The sequence below is a fragment of the Sminthopsis crassicaudata genome, chromosome 3 (assembly GCF_048593235.1).
Source record: "Sminthopsis crassicaudata isolate SCR6 chromosome 3, ASM4859323v1, whole genome shotgun sequence".
Taxonomy (NCBI): Eukaryota; Metazoa; Chordata; class Mammalia; order Dasyuromorphia; family Dasyuridae; genus Sminthopsis; species Sminthopsis crassicaudata.
In genome coordinates this window covers 304,689,544-304,703,223 of record NC_133619.1, presented here as the reverse complement: position 1 = coordinate 304,703,223, position 13,680 = coordinate 304,689,544, and the positions used below count along the sequence as shown (strand labels likewise).

Here is a 13,680-nt window from a genome sequence, read left to right as displayed (position 1 = left end):
AATTTAGTTATGTGACCCATAGTTTAAGAAGCTTTGATTAAGATTAGATAGCCACTGAGGTCTCTTCCAAATCTTGATTTCTGTGATTCTATGAAAAACTAATTCTCACAAGGACAAGTACCACAAAAGATTCCTGTAAAGAAACTTTAGATAACATTAATAATGTGAACACAAGTGAACTAACAAGAAAATGTCAATATAAAAGTTATGGCAATCCAATCAAATTTAACTTGATTGATCAAAACTATTGAGATCATTAACTGGAATATAGACTCATTATTGTTAATGATGAACCTTCCTTCGGTGTCTTATTTTGTCTTGAGACTACCTAATGATTCCATTGTGATTACTAAGACATTGAAAAATTAAGTTTTTGTTGCCGACCCCCAAAAGATGTTCATGAACCTATAATAATTCTCACACTTATATTTTTTAATACTCAGAGAAGAAATTTTCTAACCTATTTTAAAATCCTCTAAGAAGAATTTTAATAAGTTTTAGATTTGTTAATAATTTTAAATGGAATTCAACATTTAATTAATTTTCAAAAAGAATTGATTAACATCTAATAAGACAGAAATTTATTAGACAAATTTTAACAGATCTTAGTGTAAGACATATGGTACTAAAAAATAGAGAACTATGATTTAGTAAGTGCAGCCAACAAGGCACTTGTTTCACTTAGATGTGGGACCTTTTTGAATTATCATTTTCACATCAAAACCAAGTACTGAAAAAAACTTTAACCCAAACTTTAAAATCACTAGATTACAAAGTGGTGTCACAAGATTTTCAAAAATGATGAAACATATCCAATCACATTATATGTTATTCCTTAATATTAATATTTTATTATTCATTAAAAGTACTAATTATATTGCTCTAAAATATTACTAGAGCAAAATTTATATGGTTAAAATATTTTAAATAGTATTTATCTTATCCTTATCGTCTTTCAAATTTTATATGTTCTTTATATGTTACATATATGACATATAATAATATATTATATTATAGTGATATATTAATTATATTAATGTGAAAAATAAAAAATATGTATATTTAGGAGTGCCCACTCAAAAATTTTTACTAAAAGATGTGCAAATCAAAAAACTTTGGAAACTACTGGCCTAAAAATCAGCCTACCTAAGCAAGTTGTAAAGGAACATCACCAGATGACTGCAGGATACAGATCTTTTAAGGTTATCACAGTAACTCTCAAAGTTATTGATCTACTAAGCCTTAGAGAAGTTGTGATTTGTTTTGACAGGGTATTTCCATAAAAGACATTTAAAATATTTGAAATAGTAAAGTACAATAAAATGTTATAGAATATGAACTTATGCCATGAGAATAAGATAGTTAATATACATGATATTATGAATCCTTAAAAGAGCTATGCAAAGAAATGAAAAAAAAAACAAAGATTCAAATACAAATATAAGATACATAACAAGATATTTCTGCTAAAAGATGTTATTAAAGAAACTAATTGCTCAAATTGAATTTCATATTGTGATAGTGTTTTGATCAGTCTCATATCAAGAATCTTTTCTTCAATTTTTCTGATTCAAGAGCTCGTCTTTATTTATCTGAGGAATTTAGACCTAAGGAAACAAATATATACATAAGTATACACATGCATGACCATGTACACACATGTGCACACACATGCAAGATAAATAAACCAAAAATACTATTTTATAAGGATTGACAAACTATGCATACCATTTCATCCAATAATGCTATATCCCAGAGAGGTCTTAAAGGAAGGAAAGGGACCCATATGTGCAAAAATGTTTGTGGCAGCCCTCTTTGTAGTGGCAAGAAACTAGAAACTGAGTGGATGCCCATCAATTGGAGAATGGCTGAATGAGTTATGGTATATGAATGCTATGGATCATTATTGTTCTATAAGAAACCATAAGGAGGATGATTTTAGAAAGGCCTGGAGAGACTTATCTGAACTGGTGCTAAATGAAATGAGCAGAACTAGGAGACCATTATACACAGCAACATCAATATTACATGACAGTCAATGATGCCAGTTCCAATGATCTTGTGACAAAGAAAGCCATCTATACCCAGAGAGAGGACTGTGGGAACTGAATGTGGATCACAATATAACATTACCACTCTTTTTGTTGTTGTTCACTTGCATTTTGTTTTTTACTCAATTACTATCCTTTTTGATCTGATTTTTTCTTGTACAGCAAGAGAATTGTATATATATGTTTATACATATTAGATTTAATATATATTTTAACTTGTGTAACCAAAAAAAAAAAAAAAAAACAGAAGTAAAGCCATTATCAGAAGCATTCAGTAAAAAAAAAAAAAATTTCTGAGTTTGTTATTTCCCTTCTAATCTTGTCTGCATTGGTTTTATTTGTACAAAAACTTTTAAACTTAATATAATCAAAATTACCTATTTTATGCTCAGTAATGTGCTCCAGTTCTTCTTTGGCCACAAATCCCTTTCTTCTCCACATATTTAAGAAGTAAACTATTCTTGTTTGTTTTTTTGCTTATAATATCACTCTTTATGTCTAAATCATGAACCCATTTTGACCTTATCTTGGTATGGGGTGTTAGGTATGGGTTAACGCCTAGTTTTCTCAGAAGTTTTTGTCAAATAGTGAATTCTTATTCAAAAAGCTAGGGTCTTTGGGTTTATAAAACACTAGATTATTATAAACATTGACTATTTTGCCTGTGAACCTAATCCATTCCACTGATCGATTACTCTATTGCCAATACCAAATGGTCTTGATGACCTCTGCTTTATAATATTGTTTTATGTCTGGTACAGTTAGACCACCCTCATTTGCATTTTTTTATTAATTCCCATGAAATCCTTGACCCTTTGTTCTTCCAGATGAACTTTGTTATTATTTTTTCTAGTTCTATAAAATAATTCCTTGGGAGTTTGATTGATATTACACTAAGTAAATTAATTTAGGTAGTATTGTCATTTTTATTACATTACCTCATCCTACTCAGGAGCACTTGATATTTTTTCAATTCATTATATTTGACCTTATTTGTGTGGAAAGTGCTTTGTAATTGTGTTCATATAGTTCCTAACTTTGTCTTGGCAGGGACAAATATTTTCTATTATCTACAGTTATTTTAAATGGAATTTCTCTTTGTATCTCTTGCTGATGAACTCTGTTGGTAATACATAAAGATGCTGATGATTTCTGTGGATACAGTTTGTATCCTGCAACTTTGATAAAGTTGTGAATTGTTTCTAGTAGGTTTTTAGTTGTTTCTCTAGGATTCTCTAAGTATATTATATCATCTGCAAAGAGCAATAATTTGGTTTTCTCATTATCTACTCTAATTCCTTTAATCTCTTTTCTTCTCTTATTGCCAAAGCTAACATTTCTAATACAATATTGAATAGTAATGGTGATAGTGGGCAACTTTGTTTCATCCCTGATCTTACTGGGGTGTTTTAATTTGTTCCCATTACATATGATACATCCTGATGGTTTTAAATAGATGGTATTGATTATTTTAAGGAAAAGTCCATTTATTTCTATATTCTCTAGTGTTTTAATAGAAATGGGAATTGGATTTTATCAAATACTTCTGTATCTATTGAGATAATCATATGATTTTTGTTAGTTTGGTTATTAACATAGTCAATTGTGCTAATGGTTTTCCTAATATTGAATCAGCCTTGTATTCCCAGTATAAATTCTACTTGGTCATTGTGTATTATCCTGGACATGATTTATTGTAATCTCTTTGTTAATATTTTATAAAAGATTTTTTCATCAATATGCATTAGAGAAATTGATCTATAAATTTCTTCCTGTGTTTTAACCATACCTGGTTTTGGTATCAACACCATATCTGAATCCTAAAAGGAATTTGGTAGGACTCCTATTTTTTTCAAATAGTTTGCATATTATTGGAATTAATCATTCTTTAAATGTTTGGTAGAATTCACATGGAAATCTGGCTATTTACATTATTTTCTCCTTGCTTTGATAATTCTGAAATTTAACTATGATGTTCCTCAGAGTTTTCATTTTGGGGCCTCTTTCAGGAGATAATCCGTAAATTCTTTCAATGGCTATTTTACCCTCTGGTAGGATATCAGGGCAATTTTCCTTGATGATTTCCTGAAAGATGAGGTCTACATTCTTATTTTCATCATAGTTTTCAGGAAGTCCAATAATTCTTAGATTGTTTCTCCTAGGTCTATTTTTCAGGTAAGTCATTTTTCCAATTTTTTTTTCTTTTTTTTTTTTTTTTTGTTTTGTTTGATTGTTGAAGTTTCATTGAGTCATTCACTACATTTGTTCAATTATAATTTTTAGTGAATTATTTTCTTCAGTTAGCTTTTTTATCTCCTTTTGTATTTGGCCAATTGAACTTTTAAATGAGATGTTTTGTTCATTGAATTTTTTTTTACCATTTCACAAATTGTTTCTCAATGGATTAACTTCTTTTTCATATCTATTTTATAGAGTTATGTGCTTTTTCCATTTCATCAAATCTATTTCAAGAAGTTTTCTTCAGATAATTTCTGTTTTTCCTTTTCCAAACTCTCTTACCAAGTTTTCATTTCCTTTTCTCATTTTTCTTCTCTCTTTTAAAATCCTTTTAAAATTCTTCTGAGAGCCTTGTGAAATGGGGACCAATTCATAATATCCATTGGGGCTTCCTCTGTAGATGATTTGCTTTTAGGATCCTCAGGGTTTGAGGCCTATTCTTCTCTTTCTCCAAAAAAAAGATATCTATAATCATTCTTTTTGCTCTTTTGCTCATTTTTTAAAAAGGTTGAAGTCTGCTCTTATCGCAAAGAATTGACAGCCACTTTAGGTTGCTCTGGGGCTGGTGCTGCTGACTTCCAATGTTGGATAGGCATGGCCAGGTCCCACCTTATTCTGGGATTCAGGAGCTCAATATTTACCTTTTGCATTTGTATTGAGTGTCTCAGATAATTTGCTAATCAACTGGCTTGTAACCAGGACAGAGTAGCCTAAGGGTCCCCTACTCCATTCCCCTGTGCCAGAGACTGCAAAGCCCTGGTTCCCTGCCCTGGGCTCCTTGTGCTGCATCTCCTTTCAGCAGTCTTTCCCACTGCCCTGATGAAATATACCTTTTCTGAAGTTTTTCCAAAACATTTTCTTCTGTGGGTTCTTCTTGTGGGTTCTGTCATTCCAAAACCAGTTCAGAGACTTAATCTAGTGTTGATCTGAGGGACAATAGGAGAAGCTTAGATAAAGATTCCTCTACTCTCTACCATCTTGGCTCTGCCCCTCCCATAGATATATTTTGAAAATAAAAAGCTTTAATTAAAAAAAGTCATTGAAATTTCCCAAAGGCAATGTACGCTTCTTTCCTCCTCTTGTTGAAATGTGATATCAATTTATCAACCATTTGTGTTGATTTTCTCAAACATATATCTTAACAAATTCTATAATTTGTCTACTCAAATGAATGTTGTAATTGGGGCAATAGACATTCCTGGTTTTTACAATTCACGATCAGACTTAGTAAGTTTGAGTGATTACAAATCTCAGGAGGTGTCTCAAAATTTCAGAGTTTAACACAATCAATATAATGTTACTGCAAGCAAGGGAATTTGGAAGACTACATTACTCATGGAAAATTATTTTTCAATGTGGATTCTGTGTTGAATCTCTATCATAGTGGAAAACACTTTTGACAAGCCTACATTTCCTTGTTTTGTACTTTTCCTGCTGTTTATAGTTATTAAGTAGGCTTATTTCTGCTAAAAATAAAGAAATGATATATTCTTAATTGTCTTATAATTTGGATTTTCCCCCAAGTTGTGCTCAGATGTGTATAATTCCAAATGGATGGATTGAATGTTGATCCAGAACTATGAAACCCACAGTGTAAAGAGTTGATAAGAGTTTTAGAGAGAGAGGACACATGTAATAGCAGACCCTCTCCAGGAATCTCCAGATACATGGACAGAAAGACTTTTAAAACTTCAGATATGTCAAGAAAGTATTTCCAATACAGCTTCCCGTTTCTAGAAATGTTATCTAATGGTTTTACAGGACTCTAACTACTGACCACAGATATCCTAGTTATTCAATATTAGCTAAACCAACCAAAATAAAACAATAATCTTTATGGACAAATAATAGAAGTTCATGATAAACATAAGGATAGAGAAATGATTAAATAGGAAGGATGTGAACATTGTTTCAGAGGCATGATATTGCATAAATTATATTAAAAAAAAATCTTGATTATTTGGTATCAGTTTTGGAGATCTACCTGAATCACCAGGATACTTTCCTGTGATTAATAAGGACTTTGTTTTATTAGAGAATCTGGGGATTGTACCCTCAATGTCTCTTTCAACAAGACTGAGTGTTTATGGACATATGGTAATTATTTAAAATTAAGCATTCTTCCATCATCTTCTACAGATCCAATTATTTAAAACCCAACTTGTATGAGCATAGGAAGTTCACTAGATTTATTATCTAGTACACCTTCATATCTTCTTTATTCTTTTTATTTTCTTTAATTCTAACTTTACCCTAAGCTATTCTTTCTTTTCTTTTTCATAACAATCTATTTATATTACTAAAAATTAATGGATCAAGAGGCCATTCCATCAAGACGCATGCAAAACTATTAGTAACATCAGTGTATGTCACTATTTTTAGCCTATCTCAAAAGATAATTCTATTGTAGAGATAATAACATAAAAAGGAAAGACAATATTATTGTCTATTTTCATTATCTGTCATCAAAACACTTTAGGAATGATGCAATTAAAGACAATAATAACAACTATACCAACATATATTTCACTTTAATGTTTGCAAATTCCTTTACAGAAATTATTTCTGTAAACTTCACATTTTAAGGAAGGTACTATAAGGTATTTTTAATCTTCATTTTACAGATGTGGAAACTGATATTATCATAGAGATTTAGAGATTTGCTCATAGTCAACAGCTATTATGTATTAGACTTGGAATTCACTTTCTCCTGATAACTAACTTAAAAATAACAGTAAGGTTCAGGAAAAAGAAGAACACATTTATTTCTGAATGAAATTTGAAATGAGTTGGAACAAAGCAATGAGGTGATGATATACAGGAAAGTGTTATATCCCTTTAAAGTTGAAAACATAAATATGCATGCACTATTTCTGGAGGAATAAAGAAAAGATTCTAAGAGGCATAACAAGTGAGAGTGAAACTATCACCTTAGAAAAAGTAGAGGAATTTTGAACAAAATACCAAAGTAAAACATGATCAATGGAGTTCTTTAAAAAAGGAAAGAAATGTGATCTCCACACTTGAGTAATCATTTCCCTATGCAAAAATAGGGCTGGTCTAACATGTAGACAGCTGCCTCCATCAGATGATTTTGAAGCACAAAATATAGTCCCCAATTCAAAAAATCCCTCCCAACATATTTACTGATCCCTGAAATGTCTTTTTTAGAGGGAAAAATGCTTCCATTAGAGGTAGGAGTTAAAATTAAACAGAAGAGACAAGTAAGTTTCTCCTAGATGACCAAATACACTGATTGAAATTCATCCTTTCCTAAGCAGGTTTTGGGAGGATAAATGGTAGTTGCTGCTAGAATAGAAGAAGGGTTTCTTAGAATAGAAGAAGGGGAAGGGAAGGATTGTTGTGAGTGGGAGAGAAGAGAACAGAATGGACAGAAGAGAGATACCAAGACAAATTTAGCATATTTCACACTTTTGCCGCAGCATAACTCAAGCAATTTGGAACTCCTGGATTTTGTGGAGTGAGTTACAATAAGGCAGGACACTATTTGATGATAATTAGATTTCTTAAATATGAAAAAGTAATCTTATTTCTATCCTAGAATTTATTATTCATTAATACAAATGTGAAACAAGAAGAAAATTAATATAATATGAATATATATTGTTTACTTTTTATTCAATGTACTTCCATGTAAGTTACTTAATGGAAAGTAGAACATTAGTAATTACTGTAAATTTGTAGCAATAAGAGACTTAAGCAGGCAGCACTTAAGTTTTTTAACAATGTCAAGGAGGAGTTAAGGTGACATGGGAAAGCTATGCAAATCAACTTCCCTCTGGATAGGAACTAGGACAAATCAGGGTGAATAAAATGAGCAAAAAAGTGAGAGAGAGTCCAAATAAAAAGGAAAATCTGATCTGCACTACCATCACTATACCCCTCCAAGCAGCTGATAGATGATCACTGTCACCCTGGTAATTGTTGAAGAATTGATGAAAGAATTTGCAGGATGATAGTCTTTCTGTAGCTGGAACAAAACTGGCTCTCTGATGGTGAATGTTATAAGTGGTCCCTTTTGACTGGCAGTACAAAAACAGCAACAGCAAATACAATTTACTTAATACGCACCAGTTTATGTGGGAAGGCTAACAACATGCCCCACAATTCTCCTGCCTTTAAGGTGAAGAAACTTGTCAAGTTGTAAAAGTGAATCCTTCTGATAGGTGTCCAGAATGTGTGTGGATCACAGTAATAGTAAGGATCAGAAATAGCGGCTTATTCCCGCTGCCAGCTACGGAATGCCAAGTGATTCTGAAATTCCACTACAGAATCTGGAGAAAACATGAAAATAAGGTGGTAGGGTGAATTTTATGTTAGAAGATCTCATTTTAAACATCCCACTGTGTAACTTCCTATTATCTCTATCCTTGGATAAATCACTTAAAATCTCTGGGCCTCAGTATCCTCAACCATGAAATAAGAAGTCTGACCGGGATGTTTTATCTAAGGGCCTCTATAAGCCATAAATCCTAACACTCTCAGATACCAGTCTGCCCTTCAGATTTGCGGTACCCATGTCCCTCAATTACAAAGAAAGCCTGCACAACTAAAAAACAGTTAATTCTGACTTGCTGCAGCTCTCTCTATTCCAAAAGTAAAGCAGCTGATAATCTCATGGCTTACTTGAAGAATTTCATCCTACAAAAGTCAGAAGCCGCTGTTAAGTGCTCTTCTGCATGTGAGGAAGGTACTGGTGGTAAAATGGGAACTATGAGGTGCTAGGACTCCATGTTAGTGTTTGTGAAAGAGAGAAAAGGAAAAGAGAGATTGAAAGCTGAAAGGAAACTGGGGCCATGGATTTTGTTAAATGATTTTACCAGGGGCTGACCATGACTCCAGGATCTAGGGAGAGCAGTCTCAAAACATTCAAAGAAAAGACTCTAGTACCAAAAGAATTCTGAGGGTGAAGCCAGGAAAGGAAGAATGGAGTGCTCTCAAGAATAAAATTCTGAGAACGCGAAGGATTCCAAAGTGGAGGGAAAAGAACGAAACACATGGAGGTGTCCAAGAAACTCGGTGACCAATTTAGTAGTTTTTTTTTTTTTTTTTTATCTAAATAAGTCTTAAAGCAAAAGCAGGAAATAGAGGGTGAAAAGAAATGTGTAACCCGCTCAAAGAAGTGTCAGGCCCTCAAGAAAAGCCATTAAAGCCCATTAGGGGGAAAAACCGTTAGAGCCCTTGGGGGGGGGAACCATTAGAGCCCTGGGGGGAGGGGGGAACGTTAGAGGGGGGGACCATTAGAGCCCTTGAGGAAAAAAACCGTTAGAGCCCTTGGGGGGGGAACCGTTAGAGTCCTGGGGGGGGAGGGAACCGTTGGAGCCCTTGGTGGGGGGGAGGGGGAACCGTTAGAGCCCTTGGGGGGGGGAACCGTTAGAGCCCTTGGGAGGGGAAACCGTTAGAGCCCTTCAGTAAAACCGTTAGAGAAAAAAAATTTGTTGGGGTCTTTGGGGAAAAAAAGCCGTTGGCAGTCTTGAGGGGGGAAAAAAACCGTTGGAGTCCGCTGGGGGAGGGGAAGAGAAGCCGTTGGAGTCTCTGAGAGAAGACCGTTGGCGCCCTCAGAAAAACCGTTAGTCTGGGTCACGTGGCTCAGACCCACGGGAGGGGGGGAAGGGCAAAAGCACGTGATTATAGTTGATCCCTCCCCTTCTCTCCTGATGTCCAATAGAAAGAGCTAAATCTCAGGTCACGCCCCTCGAAAGTGCACGATGCCCCGCCCCCTAACTTCTGTCTCCTTATTTCTTTCCCGCCCATTCTCTCTCTCCTCATTCCGCTTTGCTGCCTCATCCCAGAAGGAAGCTCGCTGCTCCTTCTTCTTTGTCAGGCCATAATTTTCTGCCCCTACCTCATCCCCTGCTGCCATCACCCTCATTTTTGATAGTACTCAACTTTGCTTCTGCCCCTTCCTTCTTTACTCAGCACTTGTGCCTTCCCCCTTTCTAGATCTTGCACCATGAAGCTGACAGAAGAGTCCCTGAGTAGTTTCCGGGTAGCCAAGGTGTTCCACGAGAACTCAGACAAGATCAACTGCTTCGATTATAGTCCCAATGGACAGGCAGTCGTCTCTAGCAGTGATGACGATTCCATTGTCCTGTATGATTGTAGAGAGGGCCGACCTCAGAGAACTCTGTACAGCAAGAAGTATGGAGTGGAACTTGTCAAATATACTCATGCCCTGGATACTGCTTTATGCAGCTCCAACAAAATAGATGACACTATCCGTTACCTGTCCTTGCAATACAATAAATACATCCGATATTTTCCAGGCCATGACAAGAGGGTGGTAGCCTTATCTATGTCACCAGTTGATGAAACATTTATCTCTGCATCTTTGGATAAAACCATCCGACTCTGGGATCTCCGAGTCCCTAACTGTCAGGGCTTAATGTCTCTTCAGGGAAAGCCACTTTGTGCTTTTGGCCCAGAGGGAATCATTTTTGCTGCTGGGGTAAATTCTGAAGTTGTGAAACTTTATGATCTTCGATCTTTTGATAAGGGGCCATTTTCAAACTTCAAGATGCAGCCGGACAAGACCTGTGAATGGACAGGTCTAAAATTCAGCAGTAATGGCAAACGCATCCTCATAACTACCAATGGCAACTTTATCCATCTGATTGATTCATTTAATGGAGTAGTGGTACATTCTTTCAGAGGATATAACAACAACAAAGCTGATGCTGTGGAGGCCTGTTTCACTCCAGATTCTCAGTTTATCATGACTGGCTCTGACAATGGCAAGATTCATGTCTGGAATGGAGAAAGTGGAATAAAGATGGCTGTGTTAAATGGGATACATAGTGGCCCCATAACCTGTTTGCAGTTTAACCCCAAATTCATGACCTTTGCCAGTACCTGTTCCAAGATGGTGTTCTGGCTGCCCACCATTGATGAATCATAATAACTTTTAGAGATTAGTTTTGCCTACAAGTTAAAAGGCAACAATGAAAGAGGAAAGGGATGAGTATATTGAGATTTTTTTTTCTGGCCTAAAACATCTTTCCACACAGCCCTTTTAATGGACATCTATATATACAATCTTTTTTTTTTAATTTTTTTGCTGCATTTCTTCAAAAAAAGAAAACCAAACTATTAGTGCCGAAGACCTGAAATAAGATCTAAATTTTCTGACTGTAAGCTCATCAAGCTAGGGTGAACTGCTTTAAATTCATCAGTTTATTAGTCTCTTTTGAATTTCCTGCTAAATAACATTAAAAAAAAACTTTGTATATTTTTGCTCTCATCTCCATAAATGTATAGAAGTCTACAGCAATGTTTTTAAGATGCTAGAACATAGCATTATTGAATGTCCCCAGCATTATGCCTTTTTTCTACAGTCAACATTTCTTTTTTGCCAAAAATTTAAAACAGAATACCCTATGTACAGAAGAAAAGAACTGTGGGAGGCCTTGTTTTACAAGGAATTCTACAAAAAAAAAAAAAAAAAAAAGCATAGATTTATTAGATGGTAATCTCAATTGTGAGAGACCTTAATAGGCAGGATTTTTGGTGTCCTCATCAATAAAGAATACCAACACAATACTTTTCTACTCTTAAGGGAAGAACAGATGAGATAAAGAAGAACCATGTTGTCTTCTGTCCTTTGATCTTTTTGCATATATGTTATAGTGTAGAAGGTAATTTCTTTGTTTTAACTTTATAAGTTGGTAATTGATATGAACCAGTATTGGGAAAAAAATGTCTGTCCTCCCTTCTCCCATCTTCCCAACGAAAATTCTATACATAGGCTTGATATAATTCTCCTTTTTCTGACCAACAAAATACACAAAGACAGACCTGTTATTTTGTTATTGTCTAGTCTTTTTGATTCCTATTTTGTACTTCAGCATAATGTATACACCTTCATTTTTGTTTTTAACATTTTTATTGATATATTTTGTTGTAACATTACCTCTTCCCAGTAAATAACCCCCATAGTTCTTTCCCTTAAACTATTATAAGCAAAACTGCCTGAAATAGAAATTGTGTCTGACAGAACTTGTGATATTCTGTTTTTAAAATTTACCATCTATTTACAAAGACAAAAGTATATTTTAACAATGATTTAGATCCATTAGTTTTTGTATATGATTTGAATGTCTTTGTCTTGATTGTAATCATAATATATATATGTTGTTCTGTTTCTGCTTTGTTCACTCTAAATAAGTTTTTAGTGCTTCTAAACTCTTCATATTTGTTGTTTCTTGTGCCTTTAATCTACAATTTGGCCAAATCACAATTGGTGGGCACATAATTTACTTAAGCATTTTGCTACTCAAGGAATGTAGCCATGACTTATTTTAGCACATATTAGAACTCTGCTGATCTCCTTAGAGTATAAGTCCATTAGTGGGGTGACTGAAATCAAAACTTAGACATTTGTTAACTTCACAATTCTATCAACTATGTATTTCTTTATCTTTCCACTGCCTCATTAACACATGTATTTTCATCTTTTCCAATTTGATAAATATGAAATAATACCATAATTTTAATTTATATACCTATATTTTTCACATGATTGTTGATAATTTGCTCTTTTAAACGTGGTTCATATCCTTTGATCACTTACCTATTAGACAATGGGTCTTGATCTCATGTGTTTTTTGTCTGTTTCCCATAGATTTGGGATATAAGAGTTTTATCATAAATGTTTGCTGTAAAGATATTCAACTTATTCTTTTAGCTATACTGATTTTATTTGAGCAAAGGTATGAACAAAACTCTAGGACACTTTTTTTTCATTTCTTTCTGAACATCTTAAAAGGGAAATGGTGATCACTAAAAACAAATGTGAATACTTTATCAAGTACAGAAAATACTAGTTCTTTGACAAGATTAACAAATTGATATAGATCAAGAAAAAAGTAAAAATAGATATCAGAAACACATTCTTGTGACCACTTTGAAGATATGAAAGCTAAACAATATTTAAATGGATTTAGTGCTGGTTGAATAATAAAAATCTAAAGAGTAGATTTTGTTCTTGCTCCTATATTGTTTAACAGTTATCAATGACTTGAATGAAAGCATAGATTGTATACATATCAAATTTGCATGATGATACAAAACGAAATAAAATTGGATAATAGTTAAAAGCTCAATATGGTCTTGAACATTAGAATGAATCTATTAAAATTAAATTTCTTAAAATGACATGATTAAAAGCAAATGGAGATAAATAGAAAATAGAAGGCTGTGACCTGAGTCACAAAAATTGGGGTACAAGTCTTTGACATAATTGTATGTCATTTAATTCATCAATGCCCCAATCAGTTTCCTAACACTATATCCCAGAAGTTGCTGGGATTTTCATAAAGTTCCTTACATAATTGAAATCATTGGCCTAATCCTTCAGTCCATTAAGGAAACA

At 33.9% G+C, this 13,680-nt stretch overlaps 1 pseudogene; it reads left to right on the top strand.

The window, feature by feature from the left end:
- Positions 1 to 9,222: 9,222 nt before the first annotated feature.
- On the top strand, positions 9,223 to 13,181 carry LOC141561462 (WD repeat-containing protein 82 pseudogene; annotated as a pseudogene).
- The last annotated feature ends 499 nt before the right edge of the window (positions 13,182 to 13,680 follow it).